A 6,000-nucleotide genomic window follows, 5' to 3' on the forward strand; every position below is an offset into this window, starting at 1 on the left:
TCCCCGCAGACATCGCTGAATCGGCGTGTGTGACACCGATCCAGCGATGTCTTCACTGGTAACCAGGGTAAACATCGGGTAACTAAGCGCAGGGCCGCGCTTAGTAACCCGATGTTTACCCTGGTTACCATCCTAAAAGTAAAAAAAAACAAACACTACATACTTACCTACAGCCGTCTGTCCTCCAGCGCTGTGCTCTGCACTCCTCCTGCTCTGGCTGTGAGCGTCGGTCAGCCGGAAAGCAGAGCGGTGACGTCACCGCTCTGCTTTCCGGCCGCTGTGCTCACAGCCAGTACAGGAGGAGTGCAGAGCACAGCGCTGGAGGACAGACGGCTGTAGGTAAGTATGTAGTGTTTGTTTTTTTTTACTTTTAGGATGGTAACCAGGGTAAACATCGGGTTACTAAGCGCGGCCCTGCGCTTAGTAAACACTCTAGCTCCCCGAAGCCTATCAAAGAGCTCGGATATCAAGGGCAAAGGATACTTGTTCTTAACGGTGATAGCGTTAAGACCCCTGTAGTCTATGCATGGACGTAGTTCCCCATTCTTCTTCTGCACGAAGAAGAACCCTGCCCCAGCAGGTGACACTGACTTCCTGATGAACCCTCTTGCCAGATTCTCTTGAATGTACCGAGACATGGCCTCCGTCTCCGGGAGAGATAATGGATAAACTCGACCCCGGGGAGGCTCTGCACCAGGCAAGAGATCGATAGGACAGTCATAAGGGCGATGGGGCGGAAGGGTCTCCACCGCCTTTTTGGAGAACACGTCTGCATAAGACCAATATTGCTTGGGGAGAGAGGAAAGATCTGCGGGTACCTCAGTAGTAGCAACCTGAACACACTCTCGGTAACACCTACCCCCACATGATTCACCCCATCCCAGAATTCTGCCTGAGGACCACTCAATGTGAGGAGAGTGGAACCGTAACCAAGGTATCCCCAACAGGACCTCATCAATCCCCTCGGGAATGATGAGCAGAGATATAATCTCCTGATGGGATGGTGACATGGACAGAGTAAAAGGGATGGTCTGATGTGTTATCTGTGCGGGGAGTGTCGACCCATTCACCACTCGTACCGTTACTGGTTGAGGTAGCATAACCAGGGGTATTGCGTGACGTTGGGCGAAGGCAGAAGACATGAAATTGCCTTCCGCCCCAGAATCCACGCAGAGCTCTACTGAGTGGGAGGATGAGCCAAAAGTTATTGTCCCCTTAAAGGACAATTTGGAGGCAAACGTCGCCGTGTCTAGTGCACCTCCACCTACTACCACTAGACGCTGACGTTTCCTCGACCGCTGGTGACATCTGGTGGCAAGATGTCCTGACTGTTGGCAAACATGGCAAACCTGGAGTGCACGAGCGGTCCGGGACTTAGATCCCGCTAGAGACACTACCTTAGGTTTATGGGACTCAGGAGCCTGGACTGGAGATTCCAAAGGTTTGGCGAAGGTGGGAGCCAGCCGAAACCTCTGCCTACACTGGGCTCGCTCTAACCTCCGCTCGTGAAAACGGAGGTCAATACGAGTAGACACTGTTATTAATTCTTCCAGTGTGGCGGGAATCTCCCTAGTGGCCAGGGCGTCCTTAACGTGGTCAGCCAGCCCCCTCCAAAATATAGGAATAAGAGGTTTATCCGACCACTCCAGCTCAGATGCTAGAGTGCGGAAGCGGACGGCAAAATGGCTGACCAAGGACGAGCCCTGAGTCAATGCCAACAGTTGGAGCGCCGTATCATGGGTGACACGAGGTCCTAAAAAGACCTGTTTCAGAGTGCTCAGGAATAACGAGGCACTCTGCACCACATGATCGCCACGCTCCCACAGCGGCGTAACCCACTGCAACGCCCTGTCCGACAGTAAAGATACGATAAAGCCCACCTTAGCCCGCTCTGTAGGGAAACGAGAGGCCAGAAGCTCGAGATGTATTGAGCACTGACTCACGAAACCCCTACAGGACTTACTGTCACCAGAAAATTTCTCTGGTAGCGGGAGGCGAGATAGCGTCGGTACAGGGGCGGCAGTGGACAAGGTAGCTGCAGCCACACTTGCAGCCTGAACAGCGACAGCAGTAACATCCACAGCTGAGGTTGAACGCTCAAGAGCCGCCAACCTTCCCTCCAGCTGCTAGATGTATCGCTGTAAATGCTGATCGTCCGTCATTACTAGCCAGACCTTGGCGCTAGTATTATGTTAAGGACCGGCGGAACACACCAAGTATAGATAATATGAAACTAGGTGCGTTCAGGTGATCACCTAATCAGAAGGACTTTAAGTAGAATAAGGCCATGTTCACACTTTGTGGTTTTTACCGTGGAACCGCGGCGATTTTGCCGCTGCGGGTCCGCTGCAGTTTCCATTGCGTTTACAGTATTATGTAATATGGAAACCGCAATCCGCTGTGCACATGCTGTGGGAAAAACCGTGCGGGAACGCAGCGGTTTACAACCTGCAGTATGTCACTTCTTTGTGCAGAATCGCAGCGATTCTGCACCCATAGGAATGCATTGATCCGCTTACTTCCCGCATGGGGCTGTGCCCACCATGCGGCAAGTAAGCGGATAATGTGCGGTTGCTACCCGGGGTGGAGGAAAGGAGACTCTCCTCCAGGCCCTGGGAACCATATTTGTGTAAAAAAAAAGAATTAAAATAAAAAATAATGATATACTCACCTCCCAGCGCTGCACGCGGCCGTCTGGTCTCAGGTTGCTATGCGAGCAGGACCTGCGGTGATGTCGCAGTCCCATGACCGTGACGTCGCGGTCACACGACTGTGACGTCACGAAGGTCCTTCTCGCACAGCATCTTTAGAACAGGACCGCCGCGTGCAGCGCCGAGGAGATCGGGAAGTCAGAGGGTGAGTATATCATTATTTTTATTATTTTTAACATTACTATTGATGCTGCATATGCAGCATCAATAGTAAAACCAGTGCAGGATTAAACCTGCAGCGGAACCCGCAACACAAACCGCAATAAATCTGCAGGGATAACCACAGCGGGTTTGCCCTGCAGATTTATCAAATCCGCTGCGGGAAAACCCGCTGGAGAACCCGCAGCCGCCTTCCTACGTGTGCACATACCCTTAGGTGTACTCTGGTTGTAATTCAACTGACACTGGACTGGAATGGTTGTCAGACATGTAGAGAAGCTGATTTTTATAAAACTGTGCAGTGGTCTCTAAATTTTTGCAAGAGCTGTAGCTAAGGCTGTGTTTGCATTAAATAGCTTGAAAGGGCTTGGATACAGTCATAGGAGATCTCATAGTGTTATACATGTCTTTTCTTGGCAAATGAAGGCTTTGCAGTTCTGGGAAATTGAGGTGAATCAATTTGCAATGATTCAAAGCTTTTTGTGAAAACTTTGGCAAAGTCGGCGAATTTGAATTTCAAAACTTTCACTCATCGCTATAATTTTACATAACCCAGATCTAAACACTGAATAAATTCAGAAAAAAATCCTTTTATTTTTAGCTATCACAATCTGTTTCTCTCTTACGATTTCCAAAATTAAAAAGAAAAAAAAATGCCGGAGGAAAGAATATATTAAGAAGGAACATATGTGATTTGTATTACACCTCGTAAATTTACAGTGGGCTGGGTTTATGCACCCGCTGTTGCTATAACTGTAATAATGCAAGGGAAGGGATGAGGTGGGGGCTTTCCAAGAACTAGTCCAGTATTTTAAGATACAGTACTCTACTATTTGTGAGGGTGATTAACATTTTGTCTATTTGACCAGTTTATTTTAGAAAGTGAAAAAGTAAGTTAACCCTGGGTATAGCCTTATACAGTTAAGTAATTTCTGGAGATTTTGTGAACTCATAACTGTGGTCCAAATATGTCTGGGCTATTTTCAGCAATGCAGTCTGTGTCAGACAGGGTTATAGAAACAGCAATGTAGGAATATATTCCTCCTCTTATATTGTTTTAATTTTTTTTATTCTATTTTTAAAATGAAAAAGTGTTTCATTTTTTAAACTTGCATTATATACATAGTTTTTATTTTTGTGTTTTTTGCTGTAAAATGTTGTCTAGGATTAAAAGTACAGTGGGCACTAGGGTTGCCAACAGACCAGAAATTCCCAAACAGTTTGTAAAAATAAAGCATTTCTTTGATAGTCTGTAAAAAAATTGTTAATACAGCTGTGATGTTTTTGAAGCTGGACAAATCTGTACAGATTATTATGACTGTAATTATCATTTTACAGTTCACAGTGAAGGCAGCTAATGTCTTCATCAGAATTATGAATTGAGAATTAGAATTGTAATGATGATTTCTCATGGTTTTCCAATGTGCCAGTAAAACATATTGTCAGTCTGTGATGTTTTGATAAGCTTCCCATTAAAAAAAAAGTTAATGACCCTGGGGAGCAGTCTCCGCTCTTTGCTAGTACCTTTAACCCCTGCTTTGATGTGGGCTCCGACGGTGAGCCTGCATCAAAGTCAGGGCATGTCAGCTGTTTTGTACAGCTGACGTGTGCCCGCAATAGCGGCAGTTGGAATCACGATCCACCCGCTGCTATTAACTAGTTAAATGCCGCTGGCAAACACTGACAGCGGCTTTTAACAAGCGCTTCCGGCCATCCGGATGGAAATGCGCGCACTGGTGACCCCGTCACGTGATTGGGGGTCATCGGTGCATTAGCATAACAACTAGAGGTCTCCTGAAGACTCTATGGTTGTTGATGCCAGATTGCTGTGAGCACCACCCTGTGGGCAGCGCTCATAGCAATGCAATAAATCTGCTACATAGAAGACATCTTAGCATCGCTCCTATGTAGCAGAGCCGATCAGGCCTCCCATGGAGGCTATTGAAGCATGGCAAAAGTAAAAAAAATTTGTAAAAAAAATATGAAAAAAAGTAAAAAAATATAAAAGTTCAAATCACCCCCTTTAACCCCTTTCAAAATAAAACAATAATAAAATGAAACCTACGCATATTTGGAATTGCCGCGTTCAGAATCGCCCAAACTATCAATAAAAAAAAGAATTAACCTGATCGCTAAACGGCATAGCACGAAAAAAATTCCAAACACCAGAATTACGTTTTTTTTGGTCACCGCGACATTGCATTAAAATTCAATAATGAGCGATCACAAGAACATATCTGCACCAGCATGGTATCAATGACAGCTTCAGCTCGGCACACAAAAAATAAGCCCTCATTTGACCCGAGATCCTGTAAAATGGAGACGCTGTGGGTCTTGGAAAATTGCACAATTTTTTTTTTTTTTTAGCAAAGTTAGCAATTTTTTTTCACCACTTACGTAAAAAATAACCTAGAAATGTTTGGTGTCTATGAACTCGTAATTACCTGGAGAATCATAACGGCAGGTCAATTTGAGCATTTAGTGAACCTAGCAAAAAAGCCAAAAAAAAGAAGTGTGGGATTGCACTTTTTTTTTGCAATTTCACCACACTTGGAATTTTTTTTCCCTTTCTAGTACACGACATGGTAAAATAATGGTGTTGTTCAAAAGTACAACTCGTCCCGCAAAAAAAATCCATGTGCTCTCCGTGCGCTCATAGGGTTAAAATTGAAACAAATTGTTTCAAAACACGGACACGGACAGCACACGGACAGCACACGGACAGCGCATAGACAAGAAACATGGACAAACGGACAGCACACGGATGAAAAAAAAAAAGTGGTGAAAAAAATGCCAAATTTGGTACAAAAAAAGGCGCTATTTTCTGAGTCCTGTAGCGCCACCATTTTTAGCAACCAGCTCAAGTTAAATACCGCTGTCAGAAATTGACAGCGGCATTTAACTAGTTAACAACTGCGGGCACATGTCAGCTGTATAGATCTTAGAACTTTTTGAGTATGAGTTTTTTGTTTCTTGGCATGCCCCAACAGTGCCTTGAAAAAGTATTCATATCCCGCAAAGTTTCCCACATTTTTTCACGTTACACCCACAAAATAAAATATATTTTATTGGAATTTTATGTGACATACCAACACAAAGTAGTAAGTATTCGTGAAGTGTAAAGAAAATA

The sequence above is a fragment of the Ranitomeya imitator genome, chromosome 2 (assembly GCF_032444005.1).
Source record: "Ranitomeya imitator isolate aRanImi1 chromosome 2, aRanImi1.pri, whole genome shotgun sequence".
NCBI lineage: Eukaryota > Metazoa > Chordata > Amphibia > Anura > Dendrobatidae > Ranitomeya > Ranitomeya imitator.